The following is a 13,631-nucleotide window of genomic DNA, read 5'->3' as shown; positions in this document are numbered from 1 at the left end:
ATGCTCTCAACTAGCTTGGAGAGGAATGAATATTTGTGCCCTAGCAGAGCTCTTACTAGAGGAAAGAAAAGGGGAGGGAGAATCTAATTTCTGCAAATGAGATAGAATTCATGGGGGTTAAGGGCTGGAAAGGGGTATTGGGTCCCCTTACTGGACTGGCCTTAGGCCCACGACAGGCTAGGCCCAAACACCTATAAAGGTGAAAGGAAAAAGGGGTTTACATTTGAGTTCTCCATTAAAATATGTGCAGAAAAAATATCAAAATTCATAAATTGAAAATTACCAAAGAATAAAATGAGATAAAAGAAACTTTGTAATCATAATATAAATTCAACAAAAAGAATAAAAACAACAACACAACTAGAAAGAAAAATATATTAAGCATAAATGAAGATAAAAAATTGGTACACACATAAAACATGCTAAAACTCTTAAAAAAATAACTTTCAAATAGAAGAAATCAATAAAAGGTAATGACTAAAATAGGAAGTTACAAAATAAAGAAAAAAAAAAACTAATCATTCGTTTTTGCTAAACAAAATTATAATTTATTGAAAAAAGTTTATAACTTATTAAATATAATTTTTAATACTAATAAAAATGAACAAATAATAATTTTATTAAATTTTATTCTTTAAAATGTAACATTATAATTAATTTAATAAAAGTATATTGTAAAAAAATGAAGTTTTTTCTTAAACATAATTTTATAATTAATTTAGTAAAGGCATATTAGTGCTATTTTCTTAATTTAATAGAAAAATATTAGTACTAAAAAATTTTAGGTCTTTTTTGGTGGAGGCCTATAGCAAATGCTTTACCTGTTTTACTCTTGAGACCCTGCTCGGAGTAGTGAATCTTGATTTTAGGATGAGAAATCTAGTATATTTGAAATTGGGTTTGAGGCTTAATCAGGACAAAAAAACCTTAATTTTTTCCATCATATTCCAAAAAATACATTCTTAATTTTGTGATAAATTTTTTTTGACTTTATCAATTTTTATCTCTATCTTATTATTATTATTATTATTATTTATATTTTATTTTTTCTCTAACATTTAATACTATTATATTAATTTTATAGTTTCATACATGAAATATGATGATGATGATTATTATTATTATTAATATTATTATTATTATTATTAATATTTTATGTGTTAGTTATAAACATATCAAATATTATAATATTTGAATTTATGACCCTTGATATTACAAGGAATAATTACTTATCTTGGATATTAGATGTTAAAATATATTTAAATGTAATGGATTTTGGTGATGCCATTAAAAAAAGAAATAAAATAGTTGAGCAACTAATTTGCTCCTCTAACAACAAATATTCCGAATTTATTTCATGTCTTTTGTGGTTGAACAAAACAATGAAGCTCTTAAGAAAAATTATGAGACTCACCCAAGTGGTTTTGTTCCATTCCCATTGGTGAATACTCTTTGATTCCTATTTTTATAGTCATAGTTTTGGTCTTGGTCGTGGTTATGGTCGTGCTAGTAATCATGGTTGTGGATATGGTCATTAAAGAAATTGACATTTTATCACTAGAAGTTGAACAATAATGTGAAAAAGGGGAAGAAAAAGGTGAAAATAATTACAATTAAGATGAAAATATAAGTTATCATTGTAGTGGTAAAGATCATTTGAGTCGTACTTGTCGTACACTAAAAATCGAAAACATAAAGAGAATAACATAAAAACACACTTTACTTATGAAGATTGTGATTTTGATTATGACCATATAGATGCCACTCATCTTGATATTGTTATTTTCTTTGTTAAACCATATGGAAGCATTGATCACCTCATTGGTAGGTGATGAGAGTGTTAAGAAATAGATTTTTGCATATCACGTTCTTAATTTTAAGACAATGCTTTATATTTTTTTCCATGTTTCATGTTGCTTATATATAAGTTTTTCTTGATCAAAATAAATATTTTAAATCTTTTAAATATGTTTTTTCTTCTCCTGTTGCATAATAATATCTAATATTGATATTAATGTTTATATGAAAAATTGATGTTGGCATTAACAGATCTTTGTCTTGTTGATAATGCAACAACTCATACAATTCTTAAGAGTAATAAATTTTTCTCTTGTTTAGTTATGTGAGAAATCAATATTAGTGTCATTTTTGGTACTACAATCGAAGGATCTAAAAGAGATACTATACTTCTACCAATAAATCTAATAGAAACTTATTAAGTTCCAAGGATAGTTGTCTAAATGGATATCATATTGAGACAAACAATAAAAGAAATATGAAATATCTTTATATCGCTAGACTTGGGTTGAATAAAAAATGTGTGTTGGAGAAATTATCAACTTTCTCTTATGTCTTGTACTACACATATATTAGTACAATTAAAATGCATGTCATATAAACCAAAAGTTTACGAATCAAAATGAATTCCTTGTTTGACATGACTAGTTGGATGGTTTGTACTACTACACATATATTAGTACAATTGAAATGTATGTCATGGTAAACCAAAAGTTTACGAATCAAAATGAATTTCTTGTTTGGCATGATCAGTTAGGTCATCCAAAATCTATTATGATGCAAAAAATAGTTGAAAAAACTCATGTGGACACCCACTTAGGAGTCAAAAAACTTCTTTAGTCCAATGATTTCTCTTGCACTACACGTTTACAAAGGAAAGTTGATAATAAGACCATCACCAAAAAATTAGAAATGAGTCAATCTCATCTTTAAAATGAATACAAGGTGATATTTGTGGTCTAATACACCTACCATGCAGATCATTCAGATATTTCATGATTTTAATTGATGCATCAACTAGATGGTCACATATTTGTTTATTATCAACTCGTAAAAAGGCATTTGCAAAGTCATTAGCACAATTAATCAAGTTTAGAGTGTACATCCTAGTCCTAGATGATCTGATTAAGAAAATTCGTCTTGATAATGCTAATGAATTTACATCTTATGTTTTTCATGAGTATTGTATATCAATTGGAATTAAAGTTAAACATGTAGTGGCACATGTTCATATTCAAAATGGACTTGCATAATCATTAATAAAACGTCTAAAACGGGTTGCAAGACCATTACTTATGATAACTAATCTTCTAATTGCAACTTGGAGATATGCAATTTTGCGTGCTACAATATTGATTCACATCAAGCTAACAAGTTATCACAAATACTTTATATGTAGTTGGTTTTTGGTCGGTAACCTAATATTTATCATTTAACAAGTTTTCAGTGTGGTGTATATATTCCAATTTTCACACCAAAAGGGACTATGATGGGTGCTCAGAGACGATTGAGAATATATGTTGGATATAATTATCCATTAATAGTAAAATATCTTGAACTATCAACATGAGACTTATTTACAATTCGATTTGTCGATTGTCACTTTGATGAATAAGTTTTTCCAACATTAGGGGGAGAAAGAAAAAATTTGGAAAAAGATATTAGTTGGAATGAATTATCATTATCTCGTCTTGATCCTCACACAAAAGAATATGAACTAGAAGTTCAAAGGATAATTCATTTACAAAATTAGTCAATCAATTACCAAATATGTTTACTTATAGAAAAAAGGTAACTAAATCATGTATATTAGCTATTAAGGCTTCAAATAGAATTGATATTAATTCATAACACGTTTGAAGCGTGATAGGTCTATTGGTTCCAAAAATACGCTTGAAGTGCAATAGACCTATTAGTTCCGAAGATACGTTTGAAGTACAGTAGACCTATTGGTTCCAAAGATATGAACTCTAGAATGAGAAAATGAGCTAAAATGCCAAATGACCTAATAAAAAAACATGTGTAAATCCCAAAAGATTTATTTGATATAATTAAGGATTCAGTTCTAGAAGAACCTCAAGTGCTTGAAATTGTTGAAAATTACCAGATATAAATTATGGCATGGATATGAAAATATGAAGTCAACATTGATGAGACTTTTGCATATAATATAGCGATAAATGTTATGAGTGACAATGAGGATAAAAAATCAATGATCATTGAAGGTTGTTGACAAAGAAATGATTGATTAAAATGAAAAGATGCAATAGAAGCATAATTATATTTACTTACTAAACGAATGATTTTTGGACCTGTAGTTCACAAACTTGAGATTGAAAAACTCATTGAGTACATATGGGTTTTTGCGCAAAAACAAAATAAGAATGGTAAAATTGTTAGATACAGAGCACAGATAGTCGCTCAAGGTTTTTCACAAAAACCTGGTATTGATTTGTGAAGAAACATATTTACTAATATTGGATGCAACAACATTTCAATATTTGATTTTGCTAGTTGCATAATAAGGTCTGCATTTATATCTAATGGATGATGTTACAACCTATTTGTACGATTATCTTATTTTTGGACTCGTGGTTCATACACTTGAGGGTGTAAAACTCGTTGGGTACAGATGAATTTTTGTGCAAAATCAAAATAAGAATGGTGAAATTGTTAGATACAAAGCACAATTAGTTGCTTAAGGTTTTTCACAAAAACATGGTGTTTATTTGTGAAGAGACATATTCACTAATATTAGATGCAATAACTTTTCAATATTTGATTATCTAGTTGCACAATAATATCTACATTTACATTTAATGGATGATGTTATAGTCTATTTGTACGATTCTCTTAAGAATGATATTTATATGAAAATCCCTGAAGGATTAATTTGTCCAATAAGAAAAATTCTAAAGAGGATTATTCAATGAAATTGAACAAGTTTCTTTATTGATTAAAGCAATCAGGACATATATGGTATAATCATCTTAATGGCATAAACATCGTTGGAAAACCTAATGAGCTCACAAAGACAATTGATTGCTTAAAGAAAGAATTTGAGATGAGAGATCTTAGAAAGACAAAGTTTTGTTTGAGATTAGAAATTGAGTATTTAAATAAAGGTGTTTTTGTATATCAAGAGGTTGATATAATGAAAGTGCTTAAAAGGTTCTAAATGGACAAGCCACATCCATTATGCACTCCAAAGGTTCTAAGGTTGTTAGATGTTGATAAAGACTCTTTTAGACCTCAAGAAAATGATGAAGTAATTTTTTGTCTATAAGTACCATATCTTAGTATTATAGAAGCACTAATGTATTATGCTAATTATACTCAAACTGATATTGCATTTTCTTTTGATTTTGTTAAGCAAGATATAATTCTTCACCTACAAGAAGACATTGGGTTGGATTAAAACATATACTTCGTTACCTTAAGGATACTACGAATATGAGCTTATTTTGTCAAAATGATTCATAATTAAATATAATGGATTATGTAGATGCATGTTATTTATCACATCCTCACAATGTCACAATGGTTGATCACAAACAAGATATTTTTTCATATGTTGTAGCACAATGATTTCATGGCGGTCTGTGAAACAAACCATAACAACAACATCATCAAATCATGTAGAATTTTAGCATTACATGAGGTAAGTCATGAATGTGTTTGATGAATGTTTATAATTCAACATAAGCGACAAACTTGCGGTCTATCCTTGAAAATAATGGAATCAATAACCATATATGAAGACAATAGTGCATTGTTCAATTGAAAGGGTGATATAAAGATCTAAAAGATTCATTTAAGTGAAAATTTGACAAATCTATTTATAAAGTTTTTACCAAGGAGAACTTTTGAGCAATTGGTTCACAAGTTTGGACTTTGCCATTTTAATGATGCGAGTTTACATGAGGAGAAGAAATATAATATGTGATGAACAATATTGTATTAAAGAACACAAAAATGTTGTACTTTGGTTCCTTTACTAAAATTTTATCCCAATGGATTTTTTCTAATAAGGTTTTAACAAGACACGTTATCTTATCAATGAACAATCAAGGGGGAGTGTCGTTATGAATTAATGGTCGTCAATTGATTTGATTAATTTGATACAGTAACTCAACTCATATGATTGATCTCATTGATTAATTTACTTGAATTACTCATATGATAGGTTTGAATATTTGTATTAACTATTTAATTTGTATCATTTATGAGTTATATTTTGTATTTATGAATGAGATTCTTCCTATCAACATTAACACACACGTAAAAAAAACAACTTTTCATTCTATCTTCTCCTTTTTCTTCTTCTCTCTATTATCAACTTTATTTTATAACATATTTAAATAAATTATGTATGCGTTTTTTTTCCTTTTAAAAGAGATAAGATGAAACAAATTATAAATTCTATACTTTTTATTTTATTTTTAGGGTTTAAAATTTTAAGTATAACTTAATTTTGTATAATGGAAGATTTTTCTATTTTGTGTAAATATTTTTATATCCATATTTTATCATTAATTATTATTTAAAATTAAAAAAATAAATATAAATTACTTATCTTTTTTTTCTTCTGAAAATCATTGAAGAGTCTTCAAGGTGGGGTGAACTTTATAAGGTGTCAAGGTGCTGCTACTGAGTAGATAGAATTGAACTTAACTTTTTTTTATATTAATTTTTATCAAAAAGATTAATATATAATTATTATAGTTTAATTAATAATTTATTTGTATAATTATATTCAACCGTTATAGCTATCTATAATTCATATATGTAATACATAATACGTAACCTAGAGTTTATAATAGAAAAAAAAGAACTAAATAATTAATCAATTTTACTGTCATATATATATATATATATATATATATATATATATATATATATATATAAATATGTTATTTTGGATAGTAAAATATGTAATAAGAATTAAATAAGTGCATGAAATAAATGGTTAAATAAAATGTATCTTTGTCAAAGATTTAATGGTTTTAAATTTTGAATACAATCTTCCGTATAATATTTATATTCAAGAACCTAAAGACCGGGATTTATTACTCTTCTAACCACATATTTCATATAATGTCAGGTAATCATTGCATACACTAAAAAAAACTCGATTTTAATCCTCTTTGGATCACTGCCAACCATTTTTATACAATTCACATGTACAAAATTCATCTTAGTAATTTATTGGTGTAAAAACGGTGGTTTTAATATATTGCAAAATATATTTATCACTTGCATCAGTTTTGATTTTGACAATTAAATTAAATTTTGTATGACAGTTGCTTTTGTTTTATTTTCACAAAGTAGTTATAATATCTTTTGATCGTTGTGAAATTATTGTAGAGTTGTTACAATTATCCTAGTTGGCCATAATTTTTTTTAGCCATTAGAGTCCTTATTTGCACCTATAAATATGTTGTTTAGTGTTCTCCTAAAACACATTCTCAATTCTCTTAACTCTCTTTTTTCTCCTTTTATTTTCTCTTATTTTCTTGGGTTACTTCTTTTATAAAGAGGAGTATTTTCTTACTAGTTTTGTAACATCATGTCATGTCTGGATATTATGGATTTAAATAATTAAAATAGGGATATAAGTATAAAATTGCATTTATGATAATTCCTTCTCCCAAAATGCGAGAAATTTAAAACTTTTATTACCTCAATAATTATCCAAAATCCACAAATATAAATACTATTATAATTATCCAAAATTCTAGTAATAAAAATGATTACAATTTATTTGAAATCATGAAAATATAAAAGCTTTGATAAAAACTTTTCTCCCATGCTAGTCCCACTCCGGCTCTAGGCATCACCAGATCCACCTACAACATCATCTGCTCCCGTGTTTCGCATACACGATCATCGTCAAACACAAGCAGATAGGGTGAGCTAATAGAATAAAACATATATACGATACATTTATATATAACACAATCACACCAAAGGAATTCCATCCTTTGATTTCATACCACATGGCCACCACTTACGTCTTCTAGTGAGTACCTCAAGATGTCTTGTTGCCACACCTATTGGCCATAACCGATAGAGCACGTGCGGGAAACCATGCTGCGGATCACACACTGTAACGTTAGGTGGAGTTCCCAATACGAACATAGTTCGTAACATCCTAAGACTACCAAACTCGTTCGCAATCTATCTGGACCCGCTGTAAGAGCCACAACCCGCGCACTCACACCAGCAACACTCGCCAACCTGAGCCACAACTCAAGAGTTCCTCGTGTTCATCTGTCATCCTGAGCCACAACTCGAGGGATGCCATTCCTAGCCACAACTCAAGGAATGCCACGTGCTTAACCCCAATCCTGAGCCACAACTAAAGAGATATGTTCTGAGCCACAACTCAAGGAACACCAGCAAACCGACCTTTAAGATATCCTAGAAGCCTTGTAGATCACTCAACCAATGTCAGCAAACATAATTCATGCTCCAGCAAAATCGTCTGGTGCTGCTCACAAGGTGCCAGGCGCTGCCCACTTCCAATTTGCCTGGCAGACACCTCACGCCGCTAGGCGCCATACGCTTTCCAAAGCCTCCACCATATCTTTTCCGCCTGGCGGGTCACATTTTTCCGTTAGGTGCCATGCGTTCCAAGCTTCTATGGTTTTCCCTTATCACCTGGCAGCACATCCCAAGCCGCCAGGCAACACACCCTAAGCCGCTAGGCGCCACACCAGTAGCGTCATTGCCACTGGTTTTTGGCACTTTGAAGCAAGTTCCAAAGAACCCCAAGCACTATATATATAATCCATAACATGAAATATGCTTATCCAGTCATAATCACATGACTGGATCATAGTCCAACACAATCCTGAACAACCAAACAATATACAAAAGTAGGAAAAATACATAATCATTGTCCCAAAATATCGCACGGACAATAAAACAATAATAATGATAATAAAATCATAAATAAAATAAAAAAATGATAATAATAACAATAATAATAAAATAATAATAAAATAAAATAAAATAAAAATAATAATAATAGGAATAATAATAATAATAATAATAATAGAAATAAAAATAATGAAAACAATAATAAAATGAAATAAAATGAAACAATAATAATAAAACAATAATACTAATAAGTTAAAACAATAATACCAAAATAATAATAATAATAACAAAATAAAGCAATAAAAAAATAATGATAATAAAATCATAAATAAAATAAAAATAATAGTAAAAATAATAGTAATAAAATAATAATAATAATAAAATAAAATAATAACAAAATATTAATAATAATAGTAAATAAAATAATAATAATAATAATAATATTAATAACTAGTAATAATAATATATAAATAATAATAATAAAAAGTAAAAAATATAATAATAATAATAATAGTAATAATTATAGTAATAAATAATAATTATAATAATAGTGATAATAATAATAATAATAATAATCATAATAATAATAACTAGTAATAATAATATATAAATAATAATAATGATAAAAATAAAAATAAAAATAATAATAATAATAGCAATAAATAATAATTATAATAATATTAATAATAGTAACAATAGTAATCATAATAAAAATAATAATAATAATAATAATAATAATAATTATACCGCTTTTAGGAGAAAAACTTTAAACATCTCGACAAGTAAAAAAAGAAGAATCATGATAATCATAGCAATGATTGAGTCACAAAAGCCAAAAAGAAGAATTATGATAATCATTGCAATGATTGGATCACAAAGAGAACTCAATACAACGAAAACCACAAGTACACACAAACTCTCTCTAAAACCACATACGACAAACATCAAGAAGTTAGACGATACAAGAATTTGATTCAGGAGAAAGCTTTCATGCATCAATATATAACGCAATTGCATATAATATCATTAAAACAAGAAATGATAGCTCCCCTAACCTAGATTTCCCGCTCCAATTGTGCTCCTAACGTCCTTTCTTGACCCAAAATTGCCTTGGGTATTTTCTCCTATACTTGAGTGCACCTTTTCCCCTCAAACACTTCCCTTTACCTTTACTCACTCATTAAGCTTTCGCCTAGTAATTACTACATTAATGTCCAAAAACTAAAACAATGATTTAAGCTCATCAATTGCCATGATCCTTACCTCTCTAGCTTCTTTAGAGACAACCAGGGTTTCTTGATCACTTACTAATGTAGCCAAAAATAATCCAAGTGTAAAAGATCTATTTTGCACTAGCCAAGATTCGAACTCTCATCCACTCAATTATCAAGCATATGCACAACCATCAACCTATAAATGTTTCTTGACATATCATGCACACATATACTCATAACATCATGTGACATGTTCATATATGCGCCCACAATAAATTAAATAATTAAAACATAACATTAATAGCATTTGTAAGGCCTTGAACCCAAGTTCCCATCAAATGCACCAAGCGTGTCTAACCACTTAGGATACCATTGCTCCTTTGTCATAATTCTCCACATTAACTACTTTATAGATTCCTTCCCTTACAATTATTAAATAAATATTTATTTATTTACTTAATTTTCTCGGGTCTTACAAGTTCTGAGATCCTCGAAAAATTTGAGAAGTTTCTGTTGTATCTTGGGAGACTTGCGCAACACACTACGGATCAATCCTTAAGGGCAATGAATCTACATGCCTTAGGAAATGCTCTTTTGTTCGTGATTCGTCAGTTTCCAACAATCTTGAGGACTTATAGGTTGACGTTATGGACTTTGGAGAGAAGAAGAATTTTTTTCTTATGTGTTTTGAATAATTGGTCTTTCATATGAAGAAATCAGAAATACTGTGGAGTAGATTGAGAGTTGATCCTGGCATGGTAAATGATGTAGTGGACCATTATCAAGTATACATGAGTAGTTGTTTGTATACTCCCCACCTACAAATGAGGACGAGCATGACCATGTATTTGCTCATTTACCAATCTTAAATATTTATGAACGTGGGGGTACATGTAATTTTACTCAATTATTTGGAGAAAATTAAAAGAAAAGAGTGACTTTAACCTCCATTTTCAAAGGAAAAGAAAACAATTATTTGTGATGGCTTTTCACCTAATGATATTTAATATTTATAGAGAATGTGTCATTATATATTTGTATATAATATACTAATGATTGATATATGCAATGAGATAGTCTCTAGAGCTAGTTTCTAGAATCTAATTTTGAAATATGAATTGTTTCTAGGTGAAGCCAATGTGATTTTAGAAGCAAAATCATAAGGGAGGGAGATAGTATAAATTTTGATTTCATATTCCTTATGATACTAATTCTAAATTAAGGAAAAAAAGAGGAGAATTATTTTCTCAATCTTAGTATGCCTAGATAATTGGGAGCTAACTACCTTTGATGGTCTTTTCTAGGCCAGATTTTGTTTATGCAGTAGATAGACTGAGAAGATACACTTAATATTTTAATTAGGAATATTGAAATGCACTTGCAAGACTTATGAGATACGTAAGATATTCAATGGAATATGCCATTAAATATAGTGTAACTGAATCTCTGATTCAAACGTGACAAAATCCATTAGTGGTAATAGATTCACACTTGGGGGTAGTGTGATTCCACGAAGATCAGTTAGACAAATAATTATTGTTAGATCAACAATGAAATATGAGTATGTTGCTCTTGAAATGGTTGATACTGAAGATGAGTAGTTGACGAACTTCTTAACTACATTCCATTAGGAATGAAAATACATTGTGATTGTCAATCAACAATAGCTATTAAAGAGTGGAACAAATTCCACTGAGTATGTGAAATCAGAATGGAATCTAGCGGATCCTTTGATAAAATCCTAGGATGAAATATGATTACAGAAACATCGAGAAGAATGAGACTTAAGCCACTTGAAACAAACAAGTGATGATAACCCAATCTTTGTGATTGTAGGTCCCATGAATAAGGTTCATATGGGTAAGAACAAGTCACTTGCTAGGTCTAATAACACTATAAATTGATTTTAAATCAATTATGTCTATTCCTATGGTGTGTGTGTGTGTGAAAGTGCTAGAAACTTCATTATTAAGAGATTAAACTTTGTAATTAAAATTCTCTGAGGTGTAAGAATTTTAGCTAAAACAAAGTTTTAATGATTTTCATATCCCTTATGGGTGGTGTATGATTTACAGAATACACTTGATGAAATCACTTTTATGAGTATAGAGTGAGGCCGCTTGTATGAGATCTTGGCATGATCTCTAAAACACTCATGAATACCGGACACATGCATGGCCTATTAAGTGCAACACAACGATAACAACAAAGAATTGTGGGGGTGTATTGTGATTGATAAATCGCTAACACACACTAAGTGTTTTGGTTCATATAGCTTTCTATACTACACTATGTGTTAAGTTTCTCAATCTAAGACTTATTCATATAGCTTGCTATAATAGCTCTAATGCATTGCATCTTATATGAGACCCATGATTTTATTTTCTTTAGTCTTTCCTTTCTTATCTTTTGCAATATGTGGGAGATTGTTGTAAAAATAGTAGTTTTAATATATTGCAAAATGTTGTTGTAGTGCCTTTACCACTTGCATCAATTTTTATTTTGACCATTAACTTTTGTATGGTAGTTGCTTTTTGTTTTATTTTCACAAAGCAGTTATAACACCGTTTGACTGTTGTGGAGTTATTGTAAATTTGTTAGAATTATCCTTGTTGGCCATGAGATTTTTTAGCTTATCACAACCCTCATTTGCACCTATAAATATGTGGACTAGTGCTATCCTAAAACACACTTTCTCAATTCTCTTGGCTCTCTTCTCTCTCCTTTTATTTTCTCTTATTGTCCTGGGTTAATTCCTTTATAAAGAGGAGTATTTTCTTTCTAGTTCTGAGATCCCTGGAAAATCCAAGAAGTTCCCGTTGTATCCTACGGGACTTGCGCAACACATCGCGGATAAGTCCTTAAGGCTAATGAATTTACACGCCTCAGGAAGTGCTCTTTTTTTTCGTGATTCTTCAATTTTCCAACACTTATGAGATTACACCAAACACATAAATCATTAAGCATAAAATAGGCTGAATAATCAATTAGTCCCGCTCAACGAGAACATCCACTCGCTCAACGAGAACATCCATTCGCTCAACGAGTAGTGTCTGAAGGCATACTTGCCCAATGACTAGAAGTCTCGTCCAACGACATTAAAACTAGAACTTATGGTGATTAAATCTCCCAAAATTCGTCCAACGAAGTTCAGACACGCTCAACAACAACCAATTTAGTGAACTCTCTGACTTTGGAGTTGCTCAGTGAGAATATTCTCGTCTAGTAAGTATGCATAATTGTAGAAACCAAAAATTATACAATTTTGCAGATCCAACCTTTGCCAAACTCAATTCAACAGTTTCATACCCAAAATTAGTCTACTGAAGTCTAGACACGCCCAACGAAAACCAAGTTATTGAACTCTCTGACTTTGGAGTCGCTCAACAAGAATATCCTTGCCCAACGAGTTTGCATAGTTGCAAAAAACAAAAATTATGCAAAATTGCAAATCTAGTCTTTGTGAAACTTTATTCAACATCTTCATACACACCACAATACCAAATTTCAATTACAATAATTCAACTCAGTCCAATTTATTGTAATTTCAACATTATTATTTAATTTACTTCACAACTCAATATACAACCAAAACATACAAATTTAAGAACCTAACTCCCAATTCAACAAATCATGCTCATCACACAGCTCAATAATTCATGCAATCATAGTATAATCACTAAATCAATAATTTAAATAGTTTAAAACATAGAATAACTAAAATTAGCTTCCCTC

This window comes from Vigna unguiculata, chromosome 1 (assembly GCF_037176805.1).
Source record: "Vigna unguiculata cultivar grain cowpea cultivar isolate G323 ecotype 2 chromosome 1, ASM3717680v1, whole genome shotgun sequence".
Lineage (NCBI taxonomy): Eukaryota > Viridiplantae > Streptophyta > Magnoliopsida > Fabales > Fabaceae > Vigna > Vigna unguiculata.
The sequence above is the reverse complement of the archived record's forward strand: the minus strand, read 5'-3'. Positions refer to the sequence as shown.